A 23,895-nucleotide genomic window follows, 5' to 3' on the forward strand; every position below is an offset into this window, starting at 1 on the left:
CCTGTACACATGGTGTTATCTGGAGGTGGCTGTGACACCTGGCACAGATGGTGACAAGAAGAGGGCATGAACTGCCATGTTGGGTGGACCTAGTTTCTAATCACCAGCATTTGCATATCAATGCTTGCTGGCCTGGCTTTTCAAGCTGCTTTTCTGTTAGAAAAGACATGTTTTGGAAGCTGTTTTTATTAAAAGAAAAAGCCTTACCAAATAATTTTTTAATAACTCCTGTAATAATACTAACTATATGACACAGCTATTCCACTCATAGTCATTTATCCAAAAGGAATGAGCACATATATACACAGGGACAAATATTTATAGCATACTTATTCATAGTAGTCTCAAATTGGACACAACTTAAATATGCATCAGCAGGCAAATGGATATCCATGTAAACTTGTGGTATATCCATGTAAACAGAATAGTATTCGGCAATAAAAAGGAACAAATTACTGATGCATGCTGCAACACAGCTAAATCTCAAAAACTGGGTGAAAGAAGGAAGGCTGAGTTAAAGAAGACAAATACCAAAGAGTATGCTATGTGAATCCACTTAACATGGAATTCTAGAGCAGGCATAATCGTCATAGTGACATAAAACAGATCAGTGGTTGCCTAGCACCAGGAATAGGTGGTGGGAGGCAGGACTGACAGCAAAGCCACACTGGGGAATTTTCTGGATGATGGAAATGTTTATATGTTAATTGTGGTCGTGTTTACACTGGTGTGTACCTTTGTCACAACTCGTCTGTACACTTCAAACATTTGAGAGTAAGTTATACCTGGATAAAATTGATGTAAAAATTGAAATAAGTTAAATCTAATTACTTCAGTGCATATGGTTGGCATTCCTATCTTGCATTGGAGAGAGTTGACAGGTCAGATATGGTATGCGTTTCATCAAAATCTTACAACTTTGAATTGCTCCAAAGAATGATATTGGTATTAGCACAACTGAGGGCAAGCCTTCTAATAACAGATTAATTAATGTGTACCATGCATACAATAAGGAATACTTCTGAATTCTGGCTGTATATCCTTTCCTTTACTCATAGTGTTAGCATCTTTATCATAGGCTTACCCTCAGCAAATCAATGACTAAAACAAAAGTTGAATTTTTCAGTTCTTCAATGCCTGTACTTGTTATGACCTGTGATATGAATACAATACACATTAATTTCAATTTGTTTTCTGGTTGTTTAACAGGTCTTTTTTTTTTTTTTTTTTTTTTTGAGATAAAGTCTCTCGCTGTTGCCCAGGCTGGAGTGCAGAGGCCTGATCTCTGCTCATTGCAGCCTCTGCCTCCCAGGTTCAAGCAATTCTCCTGCCTCAGCTTCCTGAGTGGCTGGGGCTATAGGTGCCTGCCACCACACCTGGCTAACTTTTGTATTTTTAGTAGAGACAGGGTTTCACCATGTTGGTCATGCTGGTCTGGAACTCCCAACCTTAAGTGATCTGCCCACCTGAGCCTCTCAAAGTGATGGGATTACAGGCGTGAGTCATCGTGCCCAGCCCTAGCATGACTTCTGTATCTGTTAGGAACTACTGGAGCTGAGCAACAATTATTGAATACTGTAATATTAGTATTAGTTAATATTGTTTTTAAAAATTTAGTTTTTTTCTCTTTATTCACAACTAAATTAAAACTCTCATTTTGAAATCTTCATCCTAGAGAATAATTATCTTATAATTTAAAAGTCAAATTTGTAAGTTCTGCTATTGTAGCATCAAATGTCAAAATCATTTTAAGTAACCTAAACATTTTCCATTGTGTTCTATAAATATTATGCTTTTAGTACCATGTAAAGCATCAATAATTATGCTTGGCTAAGTATTGGACACATAACAGTATCTTTAAAGCCCCATGGCAATACCCAATATCACTTGTGTTTTTGGATACTGTAGGAAGCTTTGCTATTTTAAAGTCTTAATTTAATTTTATTTTTATTGTGTTTTATTTTTTTTGTAGAGACAGAAATGCCCAGGCTGTTTTTGAAATTGTAAGCTCAAGAGATCCTCCTGTCTCAGCTTCTCAAAGTGTTGAGGTAACAAATGTGAGCCACTGTGCCCAGCCTTTTAACCTTAATTTTAGTTATAGGAATTGAAAGAGTTTCTCTCTCTCTCTCTCTTTTTTTTGTTTCTTTTTGTATTGCATGCAAATAAAGTCTGCTTACTTTCAGTTTCCAATATATATATTTTTATTTCAGAAGACTACGTCTTTTAGTGTTTCTATTTCATTATTCCTTTTAGTCTTTTTTCTTTTCTTTATATTTCTCTTTATATTTTCTATTTCTATCATAATCTCAATTTATGATCATTGTTAATGATTTATTTTAAAGGATTAAAAATAAAATGAATTCTATTCAAAGCATATATAATTTGGATATTTCATCAATAAATATAAAAATAAAAAACATTTTTCAGAAAAGTTATTTTTCTAAGATATGCAAATCAAAAAGCAAATCAAGTTATTTTAAATTAATATCCAAAATTTTTAGAATTTTAAGTAAAGCTGAAACTTATGTAATTTTTTTGAAATTTTAATTAATATTTAAATATTTTTATAAAAATAAAACTATTGAAATTCTAATATTTAACACCCATGTAGTCACTCTTTTATAAAGTCATCACACTTCACTCATGTTTCATCTAAAATGTTTAGATTTAGATAAAATAATTTATCATAAATACAAATTTCTAAGCCATTGAATTGTTAATATCACAAAGCATTTCTTGTGACTGTGCACATTGTGTTCATTTGTAAATGCCTTCGGGATTATGAATTATTAAAAATGAAGTAAGAAAGTAGATTTTCAGCACCACTGAAAGCAATACTTTGCTGTGCAACCATCTGTTGCATTTATACTGTGTTTCTTCTACCCAGGCACTTCTGCTCTTAGGTTGACTCTCAGAAGCAGGGTTGTCTCTGATAGTGGCAGCACGAACTCTCACAGCACTTGAACCCAGTTACCATTTGATTCAAGGGGGTGTAGGAAAAGAGGAAGAGAAGCTTTTCCTGGAAACTGAACGAGCTGTCATTTAACTTTGAATCAGAGAAATTTCATTTTAATTTTTAATTGGTTTTATATATTAGATGTCTGCCCATGATTTTGTTAGGAAAAAAGTTGTTTTACTTAACAAGAAGGTGAAAGAAGTGATTTGGTCCAACTACCATCCCATCACCACAGCCTTCCTTTTATAATCGGGAGCTCTGGGGCCTGGAGGACGGGGAGCTGGCCAAGTTGATGCATGAGCAAGTGAGCTACGAGGCTCACATGGGAAACCAGGCACCCAAACCCCCTGAGCAGTGTGCTTTGTCCTGCCCCATGGAGCCAATCAAAGATGAAATAAACAGCTTATTACCATGTTGATCTTAGAAAAGATTTTTATGATCTGTTTAGACTCTTCCCAGAGTTGGCCTGGCCCTTGCTGGGCTAGAAGACATTCTGTTCCTGATGAGCCCTTAAGGTTTTGAAGGCCGTTGCTGAAATTGGAGATCTCACGCTTGTGCATACTCTTGGCTGACTTATCATTTTTCCGTTGCATGTAGCGTATGTGGTGAGAAAACAGCAGGCACCAAGTTTGAGCTCCCTCCTGCTCCTTCTCTATCCATCTGTGTATCTCTTTCTCTCTACACATTAATTTAAAAATGCAACATTAGTACCTACCTATGGTGAACCAGCTTCCACAGTCTAGCAGCTTAGTGATGTGGGCTGCCTTTGTCTGTCTCTCTTGAGTCTAATTCTCTATCTTTGTTTCCCTGTTTCTCACTGTGTTACTTATCTACCTATATATGTGTACTTGTATGTGTTTTTTCTTTTTTTCATCAATGTGTCTCTTCTCTCTTCTCCATCTTTCTTTTCTGTGTCTCTTCATCTCTTTCTCTAGCTGTGTCATCTCTTATCCCTCTCTGTATTTGCTCTTTCTTTTTAACTTCTCTCATGTTTTCATCTAGCTTTTGCTTTTCTCTTTATTTCTTGTCTCTTTCCTGGTCTCTCTGTTTCTGTGTCTATCCCCCCACCTCTGACTCGCCTTACATTATATTTATGCCTTTTTGCAAAAAGCGAGGATGTGCAAAGATCTCTTGAGCCTCTGTTCTTCACCCAAATCTGTGGGAAGAACAGTCAGACCAGGCCATTTGTTGGACACATTTCATAATATTTTCTTCTGATGATTATTTGGTGATGTACACATATTTTGGTTCCACTGAAAAGAAGCTAGGGATCTCACTGGGCTTGTGGATTAGACAAGCAAGGCCAGATTTTTTTCAGGTTGTAAAGAGATTTGCACTAGTTTTAATATAAGTGAAATGATCTTTTTGAGGTGGACATTGTAAAGGAATCTTGATGGAGGTTGGAGCTCATAAAACCCAAGTTTGCTTTTATATTTCTCAGGGTAGAAGTCAGATGGATAAAACAGACATTGAGCATAAAACCCTTTTATAAAACCCTACCATAGATCAGAGTGTCTGGTAAGAGCCAGAGAATAGAGGTAACTGACAGTCTTTCAGGATCATGTAGTCTAGTAGTGAGAGCTTCCTGGGTAAGAGAGAAGGTTTGTTTACTTGTTTAAGTGTTACACAAAGAGAAGTATACCGTACTATGAGAGTAAGGCATGAGGCCTCTGATAATCAGGGAAGGCTCCATGGAAATGGTGATATTTGATCTGTGCCTTGAAGCACAATACAAGTTTTCCAGGTAGAAAAGCATGAAGAGCTTTCTTCGTGAGGGAAATAGCAGAGGAGCATAAAGCAGTCTTGGATTATTGAGAAAATAATGTGTAAGGAGCTAAGGGTGGAAAATTATGCTAGGGCCCAAACCTGATGGCTTTGAATGCTAGGATGAGAAATGTGGCCTTTTTTTCTGATGCCTATATGGGATTGTGGAAGAGTTTTAAGCAAAGTTGTGGCAGAGACAGTATAGAAGATGGAGGGGAGGTGTTTAGAGACCTGTAGGCAGCATTTCAGGCAAGGAAGGATTGGCACACAGTGATAACATTCCTATTTCTTATATCATGCATTTCCTTAACATTTGGTTCCATCTGCCCTGTGCTTACACTGTATTCATTTAACAAAATTTAGTGAGCCTCTACTATGTATGGGGCACTTGTGAAGTACTAAGGATATATGGAGATGAATAAGACATGGTTGAGTAAGAATCCTCAAGGAGCTTTACTTGAGAGGAGATAGACAGATTGAAAGGCAATTTCTATACAATCCTTTATGTACTAGCACAGAGGAAATAACAGGGGAATGTGGGGGCTTATAAGAGGTACTTAACACAGTATAGAATGGAGCCAGTCATGGTGGGCTTCCTGGAGGAAGAGAAGCCTGAGTTGAGCTTGAAAGGCAGGCCAGAGTTACCTAGAGCCATAGTTTCCAAGGTGTGGCCCCCAGATCATTAGCACCAGCATCACCTGGGAAATTACGAGAAATGTAAATTCCTGGGATCCACCCCAGACCTAGTGAATCAGAAACTGGGTATGGGGAACCAGCAATCTATATTTAACCAGTTTTCCATGTACCCTTAAGTTTCAGAGCCTCTGATCCAAACAAGCAGGAAGGAAGTTGCTCCAGGTAAGGGAACAGGTATGCAAAGGAGTGGAAGTGCAGGTGGCCAGGTGGAAGTGTATTTAGTGGCAGCAGTGCAGGCTCATTGAGTGGATATGCCACAAGCAGAGCCTGGGAGTCTGGCTGGGACAGAGTGCAAGGGCCCTAAATATTAGGAAAGAAATGTGGATTTTATCCTGTAGGGAATGTGAAATAACACACAGAAGGGTTTTATAAAAGAGATTGCATGCTCCTCAGAAGAATGGAAATCATCCCCTTCATTCAATGACTGGGCTCTAGACCAAGGAAGGCAAACAGAGTTGTTTCTTGTGCCAACTCTGAGCCATTTGTAACAGCTTCCCAACTGCTGTGTTGTGAAGGATCCTGAAGTCAGATCTAGAAGAGAAAGGTTTGTGACTAATTAGCCAAGTTTGCCAAGGACATGGGAGGTAGGGAGATGAGGGGTGTGGTGGCTCATGTGCTAGATATTATATTTGAGTTGTTCCTGCCAGATAATTAAAACAAAAACAAAAACACATGTTCTCCAGCACTTATTTGTATTCAGGAAACCCAGCCTTGCTTTTGGTCAATACCAGCGAGAGTCAATCCTCAATTATATAAAATGGAGTCATTTGAAGGACATGGAGTCCTCTCCTCATCACAGCTCCTACAATGTAAACCTCTCCAATCACTTGGGACGATGACTGAGATTCTCACTTTCTTTAGGGTCAGACAACTAAGGGCCTGGCAGATGAAGATGCCACAAAACAAGAGGAATCAACTCATCATTAGGACATCACGAGTCAAAGCTATCAGCCACATGCAAGGCCCAGCTCTTAGGAGGGAACAGCCTACACAGTTCAGTAAGAAATTGCAGTAGTGAAAACATCTTTGCTGTCCAAGTAGTCCTCGTGGCCCAGGAGACTGAATGGGTACCAGCTGAGAGGTTGGAGTATAGCAGCCCTCCTCTGGCGTAAAGTGGATTGGAAGTCTTGCATTTTGTCTCTAAAATTCCTGCAATCTTAAAATTCCATTCCATAATATGCAACAGCTGAGTTTGTTTTCATGTGGATATTATTGACATCAACTAGTATTTAAATGGCTTACCAGTATGTGAAAAGGATGCCTCAGGTACATGCCCAGTGTTTATCTTGTTACTTTTCATAGGCACCCCCCAGGACAACATGTGTACTAGAGGATTTGTGTGCTCCCAGTGGGGAGGAATGACCATGGCCGCTGAACAACCAGAGCCCATTTGACCCGGCTTTGAATTGATAGTCCATTATATCCTAGCTGTGTGACTTTGGGTAAATTACCTCACCTCTCTGAGTTTGGTTTCCTTACATGTAAATAGGAGAAAATAGAGACTGGATTAAAAGAAGTGTGAAACAGAGTGTGGCACATGTTAGACCCTTAATACATCTTACTTAAATCCTCCCATCAAGTAATCCGAGTTACGTTTACCACAGTATGAATTAATTAGTACTAACACAGAATTAGGCCTGGGGAGAATGGGACTGATGAAATGTAAATTTGGAGTTTTGGATAATCTCTGCCGTTTCTCCTCACTGTGAATTTCTGGGATAGTGCCGTGAGAACATGAAGGAAGGAGGAATCGTGGATGGATGATGGCACTGGAGCTGGGTCTCACAGTGTAGGTAGATTTCTAACAGATTCCTGACTGGATCATAAACTGTAAAGAATGAAACCTTAAGACTGGACACATTCAGGTCAGAACCTGGAGGGCCTAGTCTGCATTAACAAGTGTAGTTTTTATTCAGCTTGCTATAGGGAGCCATTGAGGACTTCTGAGTAAGAGCAAGGGAGTGACATGATGAGAACTATACTTGAGAAAGCTCATTAGGATATAAACCTCCCAAGGAGAGGTTTCCCCCACTCCATTTGGGTCCTATTGTATCCCCTGTTCCTATAACAGCATCTGGCACAAAGTAGGTATCTAATAACTGATTTTTGAATGAATGAATGATTGAATTCCTCTGGTAGCAGGTGTGTGGGATGGATTGGAGAGGACACTCCTAGAGGTGGGAAGACCAGTTCAGAGGCTATGCAGCCCTCTGGGATCAGGCCACGAGTGCTGGTCTCAGAGGATGGCCATGGGGATGTGGTGTAGGAACAGTGGCTTGGAGACTCTGGGGACTTCACTCTTCTCCTGCGAACCTCTCTTAGAGCACTGACCACTCTGAATTCAGGGCAAGCTTCAGGGCAGCATAATTCATCCTGACAGCCCAGGCCAAATGTTTTTCCAGAGCCCCTGCTCCCCTCTCCTCCCCATTCAGATTGGAACACAGTCCAGGGCATGCTCTAGAGAGGAAATAGTTATTTGCATCTGAACATGAAACAGCATTTTCTGAAGCTGTGAGCAGGGCCCAGCTGGTGTGAGCTGGGCTCACACACAATTGCAACCAGCTTGTTTCAATTTAGGACTGGGAGGTGAAGGGTGGGACTGATATGCTGGCCTCACTGTGGGAAGGCTCTCATATACACACAAACACACAAGCAAATGGGATAAACCCACCAGTCCCTGCCATCTTGGCTGGGAATAAGACTTCTTAGCGGGTAGAGAGAAGAAGGAGGGGAAGGGTTTGCCCAAATGCATTCTTCACAAACCCAAGAGGAACGGCTACTTTTGGAAGTTTAGCAAATCCACTGGGAGCTGTCTGGGGTGACCTGCTGGTTTTGCAGCCATCTTACAGTTTTGAACACCTACTATGTATGAAGAATTTTACTAGCTTTACTTTATGGTTTCTGCAGAAGGCAGGTGGTGGAGGAAGAAGCAGGCTGGTTGCCAAGGCCTTATATTGTTTTGAAAAATGATAAATCAAAGTTGAAAACATCACTGGGGGGACACTTCAAGGAGACTCATTGGAAACTTGCTGCCCCAAGTGTGAGTCAATGTTATCCTGCTGCATAATCCCTTAAAACAAGGCTGGATACAAATCTATAAACACACAGATAAATAGATGCAAATGGAGCAGTTTCCTTTCTTACTCTTTCTTTTCCTTCTGTTTTCCCTTGCCTGCTCCTTTTGTATCCTCTCTAAAGCTTGCTTGTTCTGGGCTTTCTCCCCACAGTCCCTCTCCGCCATCTGATCTATATTTGTTCACACAGAGGAAACAGACCCTAAGTAGACCAAAGTCAATGGTGAAACTTGTGAGGCTGCAAGTGACAAAATGATGAGAAAGCCCTTTTGTCACAGGGGGAGGTGGCAGCATAATATTCTGAAAATACGTCAGATTTAAAATTGTAGAGCTATGAATTTTAGTCCCGGCTCCATCATGTTATAGCTGCAAAAACTTAGGCAAGCGCTTAACTCTCCCGCTCCTCGATTTAACTATGAGTGAGTTGAGTGTACTGATTCCTAACCCAGAGTTGTTGCAAGGATAATGTGTGTAACAATGGCTAATACTTACATAATATGATATGTACTTTTCTAAGCACTTTGATTAATGAACTCAATTAACCTGCACACTAATTTTAAGAAGTACAATAGTTACAGGTGCTCAGTGCTCTGTGGGTGTCTCTCTTCCCACTCCTTTCTTCAAGGAGTCAGGAGTCTTGAATCAAGTCCTCCGGCCACAGTGGAACAGTTCTCTCTGTTAATTAGGTGTTTCATTTTACTGCCAGACCTTTGTTTTCCCCCCGCTGAGATCTGGGAGAATTTCCAATACATTGTATTTCAAGAAAAGAAATAGCAAAAGACAGTGAGTGGCTCCCAGGTTGGGGACTGCAAGGTTTCTTTCTGATGGGAGAACAATTCTGCCATTGTCCTCATTAATAGGACTTCCCGGGGAGGCAGCTGTAGACCTTACTCCCCAATTCTTTGTTTTGGGATTTGTTTTTAGCAGTCACCAGATTAGACTACCTTTCCTTCCCCTTCTCTTTTGTCAGTAGCACATTTTATTCTTAGATAGACCATTTCTTATTCCCACAAAGGAAATTAAACTTTTGGTTTTGGACTTCGAATAGGGATGTTGCAAGGTTTTGCTTGCATCCAAAAAGTGGGACTAAATATTTTGCAAAACCTGCTGCTGTGGGACCAAGAGTTTCTTTCTGGTGAGCACTCCAGGATTTCCTTGGGCCACACACTTGTGTCTCAGAGAAGTCTTAGCATTCAAATCTGATGATCAGTATTGCTTTTTCAGCTTTTCAATGATCCAGGCTCAGAATATTCAGGACTTTGTCCCGATTGAGTGTTGGTTTGTTTATTTATTTATTTGTTTTGAGACTGAGTTTCACTTTTGTTGCCTAGTCTGGAGTGCAATGGCGCAATCTCAGCTCACTGCAACCTCTGCCTCCCGGGTTCAAGTGATTCTCCTGCCTTACTCTCTGGAGTAGCTGGGATTACAGGCACATGCCACCACGCCTGACTAATTTTTATATTTTTAGTAGAGCTGGGTTTCCCCATGTTGGTCAGGCTGGTCTCGAACTCCTGACCTCAAGTGATCCACTGCCTCAGTATCCCAAAGTGCTGGGATTATAATTTTAATTCTTCAAGGAGAATCAGCAAGACCTGTGGTGGTGGAACTGGGCATGACCCCAGAGTGACTCGGATTTGACTCACAGTCCTAATGCCCATCAAGATAGGTGGTAATGTTGGCTAATTTTTTCACTGTAGGCAACCATATTTTCCCCCACTTTCCTCACCTTCCCCACTTTACATCCCACATTCATGGCATTATTGGCATTCTCAGAACAGCTCTGAATCACTGCATAGGCTGTTACTGATACAAGGGCTATTTCCCTCATAGCCACTTGCCTCACTCCTTACCTAATCTCCAAATGCAATTCAAATATTGCCTTATTCATGTTAGATGTGAAATATATATTTTAAGAGACATTTGTCACTTTTCATGGCTTCCCAGAGTCTTAATTCTCTCATTCTTTCTGTATTAATCTTAATAGAAGCTAAAGCTATCTACTACTAGAGAAGCTGAAAAGAGAAAAATCTCTTTTCCAGTGTATCTTGAATCTAGTTTCTACTGGCCAGATGAATGCACTTGGATTTTATTGAAGCTGGAGAGGAATGGAGAATACTGAAAATGGCTGGTTGTTGGTTGTAATCTTTCTCATTTCTGCAACTGATTGCAAGTGCATGATTATATAAAGACCATCATTTGACTGCTAAATTTACATTTCTTTGCTCTCATTTAGTACCTCAGGCTGTATGTGTGTCAGGCTGTATATGTGGTCATGGTTTTTTTATCTGAATATGTGATCCTAACCTTCATCCCTAGAGGGTTTAAACCCTTAGTAGCTCTGAATGTATTAGCTTTTTATAGTCTTCCATCAACTTTGATCATTAGTCATGTTGGTTCAGTGGTATGAGATACACCAATCAGCAGTTGGCAATCTTGACTTCCAGTTCAATGAACCATTCTGTCCCCCAGAGAAAACATTTTTTTCCCTTGAAAACTAGGGCCTCTAGGCCAGCAGAGCTCAAATTTGCAGGATGGGAGTATAGTTTTTGTGAAGGGGTTATTAGAGTTAATGGTGCAGGCAGCTCATTTCATTTCTCGGTTCTCACACCCAAGAATTCTGGCCATAGAAAAATGATATCAAACATGATCTAGTTCAGAACGTATATTGCATCTTGTAGCATAGCACCCCAACTTTACAAGTATTGTTTTCTAGCAAGCACCATAACTGACTCTTCAATAGGTCATTCTACCATTCTATTAGACTGTCTGCTTCTGAGTGATAAAGTTCATGGGAAGATTCATGGTCATAAGACCATCCACTTCTTTCATATAGGTGAACTCCTTCATCATAAGCAATGTTGTGCAGGATTTTATGATGGAGAATAAGGTGTTCTTATGTCTTTAGATGGTGGTGTTGTAGGAACACTGTGGTCAGGGAATTCAAATCTGTATATATATTGGCACCTTTTCCAGCGAGGATAAATCATTGTCCCCTACATGATTCAAGGTGTCTGATCAAATCAGAGGCTGAATACCTTCCTTGGAAATGATGTAATACCCTAGGCTCAGCATTGGTCTGTGCTGATGGGTTGGACAGACACTCGTCCTGGGTTCAGTAACATAGACTTCTCACCAAAGCTGACCTAACTCCAGCATTGCTAATGTCCATCCCTGTAATTATGGCCATCATGTTCATGAGCCCATTGACTAAGCATCAGGTTGGCCAGGGAAAGAAACAACCTAGCCACAGGATAGGATGTCTTGACCATCTGATTATCAAGTGTTCCTTTGTAGTGGATAACATTATTTTGTGAACATCTGCACAGACACAACCTCATGCTCTGTGCCCATTCTGAGAGGTTCACCCCAGAACTCCTTTATACTTCTCTAATTGTGTTCTTTCCAAGCCCCAGCTCATCTGACCATTTTAACCTTCCCAGGCTTCCTTCAAATAACGATATCCACAACTTGGTGGGAGGGGGAGTTAATTTGGCTATTCAGACGGCACTTAGTTTAAGACCTAATTAGGTGGAGAACTGGGAGATAAAGAACAAACAGGATTGAGTCTTTTACTTCTCTCTTATGGCTGAGCTTCCCATCCCAGTATTTGGATTTTCAGAAAGGGCAGGAGGCCAAGCACATGGAAAGCTCCAGGCAGCCCAGCAGGAGGAGAGGTGAGTCATTTACTTCTGGAGGAATTAGGTTTGGTAATATCCCATTAATCTGGCTTCATCAGGAAATGAGCTGTGTCACCTAAGTACATTTTCCAATAACTGAAGCTTACTCTTTCATGTGCCAAAACTTGATTTAATGATTTTGGATGGAAGTCTTTCTAAAACCAATTACATGCTTCTCTGCCTATTTCAGTGGAGGATCCTGCCCATATTCTTAATCTTTTCTTGAGGACATGGGGACCATTAATCTACTAGGTTGTAATTTATGAAAATAAGGTGCTGTTTGCCCCAGTAATAAATTTCTCCATTCTTGCTGTGTCTTTTGAGTTCTTTTGCCCACTCTAACAATCTTAGCTATTTGTGGCCTCACTTTCTCCTTCCCTTTGGTGGCTATGTGACAGCCAGATAAGAATGGAGTCTGGAATCAGACCTGAGTTTGAATTGCAGCTCTGCCACTTACGGTCTTAGGGTTCTAGTATCCTCATATACAATAAACGTGTAAGTAACCTCTCCCTGTTCATGTGTCTGGAAATTCCTACTCCAAAGTATCATTGGGAAGGCCAACATACACAATGAAAGGGAAGACCCAACAGTGTGAAAGCACCCAACACATTGTAGCTACTTAGTAATAAACATTACTTCCCTGTGAATGGGTTTATGTCTCTCTTACTGTTCCAACCTGCCACATTTGATCTTCAGATGGTCATCTGTGAGTTTCACAGGCAACGTTGCCACTGTCATATTCATCCCATTCCCAGCCACCTGGTGCATAGCAAAAAGCTGGGCACAGAGTAGGGATTGAGACATGTCTTTCTTGTCACCAGGAAGAAGCGTGCCAGTGTTTCAGGGGAAGTGAAGCTTCTTCCAAAGTAAGTTCTATAATCAGTTTTACATGTGGAGGTCCTGAGAGATGTAGCAATTCTGCAGACTTTGGAGTTTTAAAACTTTGGAATATGAAAATTCAAGATCCACTTTGGATTCAGGACCCAGGCTTTTCTGTTTAAGGAGAACTGCAGTGACACATTTGCAGTTCTCTTAAAATATAAAAAACAACTTAGAAGAACCACAAATTCATCTCGGTTCAACTTTTGGAGAATAAAAAGATATTTTCTTATTAAACTGGTCATAAGCTCTCGGAGCTGCAAAGCAAAACTATGAAATCTTCCTCTACTGCTCTTTCTTCCCTCCCTTCCCCATCATCCTCAGAATGCTCTGCCCTTCATGCACTTGGTAAAGCATGAACAGCAAATGGGAAATTAGGAGTGAGGGGCATGCCAGTCATATTTCCTTTTTTATTTTAAGTCCTGGAGCCAAGACCAAAGCCACATACTGACAGGGCAGGGCATGCCTCTCACAGCAACTCCTGCCAGGTTCCTAGAATGCTGATTCATCTTCTTGTGAAATGAAGACCTCTCCAGAGGGAGGGGAAGGGAAGTAAGGAAAAGGAAGGAGAAGTCTTGCTATTGCCTAAGCACCTAGTATGTGTCAGGCTGCATATGTGTTGTTTTATTTAATGCTGATAGTAATCCCAGCTATTGTCCAATTCTTGCAAACTATAACAGTTGGAGAGATTGAATAATTTGTTCATGTTAGCAATTGACATATAAAGACAGGCAACAGAATGTTGGCAGGCAACAGAATGTAGGGTTGGTCTCTTCTGTGAGACATCACTTCCCATATCCTTATCTCTTCCTGTCCCACAGAAGGCTAGAAAACAGGAAACCGATATGGAAATGCTAGTGTAAGTGACTCTTCACATATTCAGTGGAAGTTCAAGCTTGGTATCCCAGCATATGGGAATGATAGTTGTTGTTGCCTTTTCATGTATATGAAAATACACTTTACAGATGTCTTGTCTTCCCTTTTCTCCTGTCTCCCTAACTCTCTCTTTTTCTTTCTTCCACAATAGTTCTGTGTTGAATCTATTATATGACTTCTCTGGCTTCACTTTTCTCTTCGAAATGAGTACAACAATTTGTGCACTATTCATGGGAAGGATTTTAGGAGGCCAAATAGGACATTAGAGCTAGTTTGTCTGTTATATATTCTTTTAGCACCCATGCTTAGTGAAAGTGCAATTAAATAACTATTTGTGTAAGTATGTGTTTGCCCTCTGTCTTCCTGTAGAGATCTCGCAGGTCTTGTTTACCACTGTGTCTCCAGCATCAATGTTATTGGCATCTTGGCAGCAGCACTAGGACTTGAATCTGAGTCTAATGACTCCCACTAGGAGGTGAGTGGGAAGTGGAAACAAGAAACAGGAACAATAAATCTAAAACTGAATAGAAATGAGAAGAATAAGTGAATGGAATTGAGTGATGCCAACGGAGGGCATGAACCCAAGTTGCAGAGCCAGTGTCAGTGCAGCCTCTGCCACGCCATCCATACCTGCTCTAAGAGGCAGGATCGGGAAGTTTTGGAACTCAGTCAGCAGTCGGTAGCTTGCTAGGGCAGTACAGGGACAAACAGGACATGCTGCATTTGGAGTCTGGAAGTCACATGCACTATTCCCTCAAGTTTTGTTTAAGCTGCAAGTTTCCCTGGAAGGCTTTCTATTTTCATCCATGTGACTGGTAACATTGAGAAATCTTGTTTTGAGGAACTCACTGGTGGTCAGCTCTGTTCTTGGCTCTTCCTGTCCAAGAAACAGCATGGGTAATGGCAGTAATGGCCATTACAAAACAGACAGCAATGGCCACAGCCTCTATGGACAGGTAGAGAACCTACCTGCTGGAGGATTTCAAGGAGGATAGGTTGATGGTCTAGGTTTATTTTGCCAACAAATCTGGCAAATTCTATTATGTCTTTGTGGAACATCTACGGAATGTTCTTGATCTGTAAATGGAGTATCTCAACTCTAGTGGGAAATGAGGCTAATTTGGTATGATGCACTTTAATCTCTCCTTATGCCACAGACACTGGTTTGATAATCACTTCTTTAAGTATACTGAGGATTGTTCTCAGATAATTCAATAACTGATGTATATTAAGTATCTGGTCAGAGCCAAGCATTGGGCTGCTCCTGCTATCTAATTTAATTCTCCCAAGGATCTCAGTGGATGCTGGGCTCCCATTTTAGAGATAAGGAAATAGAAGCTAGAAGTGTTTTGAGATGTACCAAGTTCACAGGTGCACCTTCTAGAATTGGATATTTATGTGGGATATTCAGCTGTGAAGCCTGCCTTTCCAGAGGAGTGGAGGAATGAGGGAAAGGAGGTTAATATTTATTAACAATCATGTGCCAGCCTAATTAATTGATCAGCCTTATCTCATTTAATGCCCATAGCACACCTAGGTAGGTGCTATTCCTGTCTCCATTTTAGAGAGGCGGTAACTGGGCATAGAAAGGTGAAGTAACTTGCTCCATGTCATGGCACTGGTAAGGGGGGCAGGTTTGGAGATCGCTTCCAAATACCACAGAGCTCTTCCTTCTGATCACTCCCTCTATAGAGCTGCCTCACAGGAAGTGTGCAGGTGAAGCTGGGGACTTCCTAAAGAAGACTGAGGAGGCTTGCAGACCTGGGAGGAGCAGGAGGGTGTGGCAGCCCCAGAACCCTGGGTGCCACTGACTGGTCAGTGTCTGTAAGCTTCCTTCTATTGTCCCCCTGCTGTTTTAGAGCTTTCAATTTTGTGTTCCTTCCCAGCTAAAAATAAGATTTTGTTTGCACACAAGGCAAAGGCCCTGGGGCCCTCCTGAGAAAATCCACAGAGGAAACAGGACATGGGGTGGACAGCAAAGGCAAGAACGTCAACTCCTTAGCTGAAAGAGGCTAGAAGCACGGAGCGGGAAATGGCACTTCCCTTGTGTTTTTATGTTTAGCTGGGGTTTAATTAATAACTGGAAAACAAGTCTATAATTAACTTGACTCCCCTTTTGGCCAGCCGAGGGAATAATAATCATGCTTTTTTGTTTTTTTTTTAAGTCCTCAGTGTTGCTGGAAAGATGGGAGGGAAACGGGGGCTTTAAGTGCTGCTTGCACAATAATGAAAGCTCTGCATAGCACCCACTGTCCCCTCCCCCTTGCAAATTGCACTATTTATACCAGATGTTGCATTAAAAGAAGAATTACTATACTTCAGGGTTTATATTATATGTGCCTGATTTATTGCCCTTTTTCAGTTTTAAATGCTACCTTGCAGAATCTTGCCGATAAACGATAGCTTATTATTTTGCAGAGTGCTTGGGCTTATGAAGATATCGAGGGCAGGAAGAGGTTAACTCTTTCCAGGCTGGACCATTTCCCTTCATCAGACACGCATGCTTTTGGTTACTTTTTTTTTTTTTTATCTCTAAAATGACATGCCAAAATCCTGTCTTGGCTTCTTGTACCTCAATGATAAAGCACAAACTTTTCAGTGTGGCATTCAAGACCTGCCTCTGACTTCCCTTTCTGGTTCCCATTATTTTCTTTTCCACAGGCTCTGCTCCTGAGTCCTAAATGATGTGGCCCATGGCTACCCTACCAGCCTCATTTTATGTCCCTCTGCCACCCCTGCCGCCTTCTAGCCCTTTGAACATCCAAACTCCTTCCTGCCGTGGGAACTTGGCATACATACTGTTCCCTCTGCCTGGAACTCCCTTCCCTCCATCCTTCCTGTGGCTCAGCATCTTCCTCGTCTCAGCATGAATACCATTTCCTGACCACTAATATTTATTAGATACTGCTGTCATGGAGCCATGAACTTTTCCCTTCTAGCACTTTCCACAGGGTACACTCATTTATTTATTTGTATGATTATTTACCTGGTTCCTCCATTGCACCATGAGCACCATAAGGCCAAGGACCAACCCTACTTGTTCACTAGAGTAATTCTGAGCTGCATGCAGAGCCAGGCACTGAGGCACAGCACTTTCATTGAACAAATGACTAGGTGAACAGCCAAGCTGCTTGGCCAGCCCGTTCCACACTGCTCAGCACCTTCCTCTTCATTATTTCTGCCTCTGACTTGGGGGATCTGCTCAAGGGCTTGGGCTGGTCCTTGGAACATGAAGATGACTTTGCCAGGCACTGAACAGGAGACAGTATTCCAGACAGTGGGAATAGCATAAAGGAGGCTCAGAGGTGCTAAAAAAAAAAAAAAAAGTTGTTTTGGGGACCATAGTTCATATAAAGGCTCAGTATAGTTGGAATAGAGGATCCAGAGGGAGAGGAGAGTCCAGGCCTCAGAGGACTTTGCATGTCATGCTAAGGAGTTGGAGTTGTATTCCTAGCCTATGGGCAGCAAACAAAGGCTTGGAAGAAGAGAATTCCATGATCATCTCCAGATGCTGTAAGAAAACAATGTGGTCCAATATCAGGATTCCTAATACTGGTTAGTTTAAGAAGGAGAGCAATGCTTCAGAAACATACAAACCCAACTTGCTGCCTGTGGAGAAGACGGGGTCCAGTTCCCAGGACCAACGTCCCTGTGTACCATGTGGACTCCCTGGGAGACACCAGCCTTTTAGAACCAAGGGTGTGCATTTCTTTCTTTATTAATTTTTATTATTTTTCCACCTAGATTTCAGAGGAAAGGGTGTGCATTTCTACCAACTAAGGTGTACTGGCTCTGCAGGCATGGATGGAGGTGCTTTTCCCTGATTTCAATTCAGTTTTAATAGGTCCCAGGGGGAGCTGCAGAATCATGAGAGAGCAAGGCAGGCAAAGAGGAAAGAAGGTAGCTTTTGTTGAGGGCCTACTCCGTAAGTAACCAAGCACATGCTTGGTGCAAACACTTTCTCTTTTAATTCTTCCAGCAACCCTGAGAAATAGGTGTTATGACCCCGTTTTTATAGATGAGAAAATGAGGCCTAGAGAAGCTAGAAAATGTGCCCAGCTTGGTCTGTTGATTCCCAAACTCCTGCTGTTGCAACTTTATTTGGCTGTTTGCTTTACATAGTAGCCAGGGTACGGTGATTCCTTGGTATATGTGCTGTTGCCCTACTAAACAGTGAGTTCATATAGTGGTCAGTCAGCACTGAGCATTTCTGTTATTAGGTACTCAATACCTATCTGCCAATTGGCCCAGTAGCTTCTAAAACCTACAGTTAACCCATCAGTCACTAGAGGGCATTATAGATACGTAATGTGGAATGAAATTAAGAGTTACAGATGATTTCATTCACCCAGCTATTGTTTCCTTCCTTCCTTCTTTCCTTCCTCCCACCCATCAGTCATTTACTTATTGACAAGAAATTTGCTAAATGCTTTACATGTACTTGGGTAGGTACACTGAATTAAAAACCGTCAAGTTGCCCATTGCTTTTGGCACATTATGGAGGGGAAGCCCCCAGTAGGGTTAAATCATAAAAACACATAGACAGCCCTTTATTCAGTCTGAGAGTCAGAGAAGACCTCCCGAAAAAGCAGTATCTGAGCTACGTTTAAAAATGGGTTGAAGTTTGCGAAGTGTAGAAGGAGAAAGAGAAACGTACTGTAGGCTGAAGGGCTATCACAGGCAAAGGCCCAGGGAAAGAGAAGTCAAGAGCTCTGGGACTACAAACAGACTGGGATGTATAGATGAAGGGTCAGAGGTGGGGCTGGAGGTGGTGCTGACGGGGCCTTGAAGGGCAGGCTGGGGACTTTGAACTTGCCCTGAAGTCTTCAGAAGAGTCTGAAATGATTTGGGCTCAAGATAAGAGAGAACATGAATACTTTTCAGTCTTTGTGTGTGCTTGTGTAAAAGAAGAATATGTGACACCCCAAAATATGACCATAGGAGATCAAAATATGCCTCTCTGGCATAAGGATTATTTTGAGCTGATTATTTTGTGAAATTGCAGACACCCTCTGAAAACACAGTAGAAATTATCCCTTTGTAAGGGAAAGAAAATCTCTCTTTATAAAGGTGTCTCCCTCTCTGTACCAAGAGAGAAACATGTGTCTAAAACACTAGAGACTGTTACCCATAGTGAAGGCACTGACTTATAAACCTGCGTAACAAACCTTAGCAAACCTTATCCTTGCTTCCTGTTTCCCTGGGCATCTCCCCATAACCAGCCTTCCCCCTAGCAGTCTTTGTTTCAACAGACCATAATATTTAAGCCCACATTCAAAGCCACCTGATTAATATTCACTCATTTTTCTGGGTCTCTCCCATGTATACAGGAGATATACATGTTGTAAAATTTCGGTTTCTCTTGTTGATCTGTTTTTTGTTACAGAGACCCATTCTAATCAAGAACTATAAAAAGTAAAGAGAAAATTGTTTTTCCTTCCCCTTTAGTTCCAAAGGAGAAAATAAAAAACTGTGGATAAGACCAGCTTGAAGGCTATATTAATCTAGCCCAGAGATGATGGTGGCCTGAATTAAGGCAGCAGATAAATGGATGCAGAGAATTGGATGGAATTAACACATTTTAAGGAAGTAGAATGGACAGATCTTAGTGACAAGTGAAGATGAAAGACTGAAACTGTCTTTGCAAAGATTATGACAGCAAGAGAAGTCTAGCATGGCTGATTCCGTCTTGCTTGCCTCACAGCGTAGCTGTCCTCACTTATTCCTCGGTGTAGGCTAAGCTAACCATGAAAAGAATTTAGCTTATAGCTTAACTTTAAAGAAACAATGATAATAGTCCCTCTCTAAAATTGACCATCTTGTTCAGGGACTGAAACTGCCTTTGTAAGACTAATGAAAGGCCACAGGATTAAGATTATAGGAAGGATGTGATTTCTGCTAAAAAGCAGGTGTAGTTAAGCAATAACCAGCCATTGCCTACTAACTTGTGTTTCTATAATCCCTTGCTGCTCAGGAATCATGTGGCCAGAGGTCACAAGATTTGTGATTTCCAATTGCTCCTATAGATAACATCACTAATGGAAAACCTAAGATTAGTCTTTTGAGATGTTTTTCAGACTTTTACATTCTCACAACTGACTGCCGCTACCTGGACCCAAGACTCATGACTCATGACTCAACCCTACCAGGAGGTGAACACAGTGTACAAGAATCATTTCCACACCCCTCTGATTGCATCTCCAACCAATTAGCAGCACTCATTCTGTAGCCTCCTGACTACCACATTATCTATATAAGCTCTAGCCTCTGAGTTCTTGGGGAGACTGATTTAAGTAATAACTCTAGTTCTTCTACTTGGCTAGCTCTGCATTAATTAAACTCTTTCTCTATTGCAAAACTATGGTCTCAGTGAGTTGGTTTTGTCTGTACAGCAGGCAAGAAGACTGTGTCATGTGATTACAGGCGCCAACAATTATGACCACGTTTTTGGTATGAATGCCTGAGTGGACGGAGGTGACGTTCCCTGGAATGAGAACATGGGGGAGGAGCAGAGTTTGGAGGAAATGCCAAGCTCAATTTAAAACATGCTGGATTTGAGCTGCTTCTGGCACATCCAGGTGAAGATATCAAACAGGCAGCTCCATACACAGGTTTGGTGCTTAGGAGAAGGCTCTAGGTTGGAGAGACTGTTTTTGAGTCACAAGCACATGGATAGTTTTTAAAGATATGGATATGGATGAGTCCAAGTAGAATTATTAATAGTTTTTGAGGAAAGAAGAGCTGGGAGTTACTGAAGGGAGAGCCTTGAGGAGGCTTAGCAGTTAAGGATCAAGACATGAAAAGTTGAGTCTAAAAGGGTGGGGGAAAAGCCCTATGAGAATAACACAATTGAAGTCCAGAAGAGACTGTGGTCAGCAGCAGCAGAGCTTCAGGAAAAATAAGAACTGAGATTATTTGCTATTAGCATTAGCAAATAACACTGGTAACAGCAGTCTCAAGAAGATGGTGGGTACAGAAACCACATTTTGGTGACCCAAGGAGTGGTTAAGAGGTGAAGTAACAGCAGTGAATAAAGATGGCATTATAGGAATTGCAGGTATGAAAGAAAGGAGAGAGATTAGGAAGAAACTTTCTAGGAATATGGAATCAATTGAAGGGTTTTAAATTTAAGAAGAGAGAATCTTGACCACATTTATAAAAACAGTGAGTAAAGAGGAAGAGATTGAAGATATAAGATGGAGAGCAGATGTGACAAATTTATGGACGGCAGGTAGATTGTGATAGACAGAGATGATTTTCATCTAAGAGAGCAGTTTCATCACAAGACAGTGAAAAGAAAAAGAAGGATCTAAACCAGAAAGGGATGAAATAATTTCCTCAGCCATACCTGTAGGAAGCTGAAAATTAGTCTTGGAATTCTGTTGCAAGTCTTTGTAGTTTGTTTTGTCTACTCATCAGTCCACTCATCTAGTTCCAATCACCCACGCACTGGTATCTACTCATTCACTGGTCTGTCTGTGACTCATCCGACTTGGCAGAGCCAGTCCCCTCATGTGTGACATTAGCATTCTCAGTGTATTATTTTTGTTCTGTTTATAAAATCCCCAGATAAAAGTTCTTTCCAGGTATTGCTAGGTATTGAATAAGTGAATAAATAAATATATGAATAAATACTTCAAATCTCTTTTCTTCTGCCATTTGGCCAAAATTTGCTAAAAAACTACTATGTGCAAGGCACTGTACAGGTGCTAGGTCCACACTGATGACCTAAATGGGGCTATAATACTTGCTGTCTGCTCAGGAATAAAGAGATAGGAAAATAGGCGATTGCAATATAAAACGCTGAATGTTGTGACTGGATCCTGGAAAGTCGGGGATGGAGATGGCATCCTGAAATGTATGACTAGCCGGAACCCTGAGCTCAATTAACCCAGGTTAATCCAAATTGACTATTCTAATCTAGAATGATGCTTTATGAATAGGCAACAGAATATTTCTTTCAGAATATGCTATGCTTACGAATTTATAAATAAAAAAATCAATAAATTAATAGATAATTTCTTCCATTCTATTAAGAATATTTATAGTTGTCTGTCTTTGAACTCTTACTTCCCAGAAAGTTTCAACTTCAGTAAACAGCTGTCCAGTGATGGAGTTTTGTAAATAATGAAATTTTGTTGTAGATGCTCTAATTCCAGCCGGTTCTTTTCCAAATCAGTTCTTTTCCTGATGAAAAACTACATGTGTCTGACTGTAAGAAGTACTTAAGGCAAGGCACTTAACGTTCTGGTGGGGACGTTGAGGAACCACCAGGTTGGGGAACCATTTTCAGTTGAAGAAGCTAGCTCTCCTTCATGCCGGCAGTCATGTAATTGACCTGAAGTCTTGTGTGAGTTCTATTAAAATGATTGTCGGTAGAGGATGGTTCTCCTTGGAATCATGGAATTGACTGGCATAGAACAACAGTTCCGGTTCCCCTGTTCCCTGTGTTTTGGCCAGGCCACCCAGAAACAAATTCCCAGCAGAGACTACTCTTCTACTTTTGCAAATCTCCTGAGGAAGAACAATCTACAGCTTTCTCACACTTCCATTACTTTGATTAAAAATAATAAAAGTGAGAAAATCCTCTGTTGTAGAAATGGGACTGATTGATGTCTTGGGGTCCTAAAAGTGAAGCAGTTGCCAATAAAAATGAAAATAATATTAGTTATTTTCATGGTTTCTACTAGATGTCAGTCTGGTAGAGAGACAGGGCATCTGTGTCCCTGTCTAGAGAAGTGAAGGGAAGACAGGGGACAATGCTGAGTGGGGGTTACAGATAGAAACAGCCGGGCTCGTGTCTTGAGCTTGGCCACTAGGAGCTGCAGAGGCCACTTTGAAATGCTTTGATAAGTCATTCACCATTGACTGAGAGGGGCTATTCTTTTTACTTAGTTCAGAGAAAAAAAGAAGAACAATCAAGAGTTATCAACCAATTAACCAATACGAAAGTCTCCTAAAGATCTAGCAGGTACTGTTGGCCAGGAGTAATACATGAGAATTAGAAAGCTAGAGAGAAAAAAATCACCCAAAAGAATCTTGAGGATAATTATATATATATTTTTTTAATTAAGTAGTGGTTTGGAACCAGGACACTATTGATATTTGGAAGAGATAAGGGTTACTGCATCATAAGATGCTCATGAAAGGCTTTTGGAAGGAGAGGAAGCTTGCATTGGTTTTTTAAAAAATGGGTTGGATGTTTTGAATGTCTCTTGGCTATGCTTGAGCCCTATTGCTACTTCCTCTTCATTCTTACTGTTATATCATATACCCCAGTCACACTGAAGGCCCTAGCAGAGCCTGAAATCTTAAACACTTCCCAATACTGCCTTCTGTAGAATAAAAATGGTATTTATTTCTCACAGGTTAGCTCTGGGGATGCAAAGATGGATGAGCTGAAGTGCCTGGAATGTGTCAAACTCTCATAGATGGTATAGGAAGAAGGGCCTCCATGACCTTGCCTATGCTTTTTTTTTTTTTCCTGGAAAGCCTTCCTTCCCTCTGCATGGAGGACTCCGATTTATCTTTCAAGGTCCAGTTCAAACACTCACTTTTCTGGGGAGTCTTCCATCAACTGTGTATGGTGAACTGCTTTCTTCTATTAGAATTTCTATTAGATTATGGAATTTCTATTAGCTTATAGAAATCATGATTGCTAATAAGTAAAATCATATAATTACAGCAATCATAATAATTTATGATGCTAAGGTCTTTATATGCATTACCTCATTTAATTCTCACAACACTGCAGTGAAGTAGGTTCTACTACCAGGATGCCCCTTTTGTAGATTCAGAAAAAGAGTCGTAGAAAGTTGCTCCATTGGTAAACAAGTAGTAGGTTCAGGATACAAGCCCAGGTTGGTTTGATGCAGTCTGAAATCTTAAATATTCCTTAGCATTGCCTCTTATAGAATCATACTGGCATTTATTTCTCACAGCTTAGCTCTGGGGATGCAAAGATGGATGAGAA

At 40.9% G+C, this 23,895-nt stretch overlaps 1 long non-coding RNA gene across 14 annotated transcripts in view; it reads left to right on the plus strand.

Moving 5' to 3' along the window:
* The first annotated feature begins 609 nt into the window (after positions 1-609).
* Positions 610-23,895, plus strand: part of LOC118142950 (uncharacterized) — a 99,959-nt gene continuing 76,673 nt past the window's right edge. For 11 of the 14 annotated variants that reach the window (XR_013520481.1, XR_013520480.1, XR_013520482.1 and 8 more), the window contains exons 1-3: positions 610-774; positions 1,973-2,048; positions 6,278-6,414. This is a non-coding gene — a long non-coding RNA (uncharacterized LOC118142950). Of the gene's footprint in view, positions 775-1,972; positions 2,049-6,277; positions 6,415-12,988; positions 13,034-14,291; positions 14,398-15,614; positions 15,737-15,837; positions 16,309-16,340; positions 19,998-23,895 lie in introns of those variants that run through there. The other 3 variants (XR_013520485.1, XR_013520486.1, XR_013520487.1) reach the window with 3 other exon arrangements.

This window comes from Callithrix jacchus, chromosome 7 (assembly GCF_049354715.1).
Source record: "Callithrix jacchus isolate 240 chromosome 7, calJac240_pri, whole genome shotgun sequence".
In the NCBI taxonomy this organism is placed as follows: domain Eukaryota; kingdom Metazoa; phylum Chordata; class Mammalia; order Primates; family Cebidae; genus Callithrix; species Callithrix jacchus.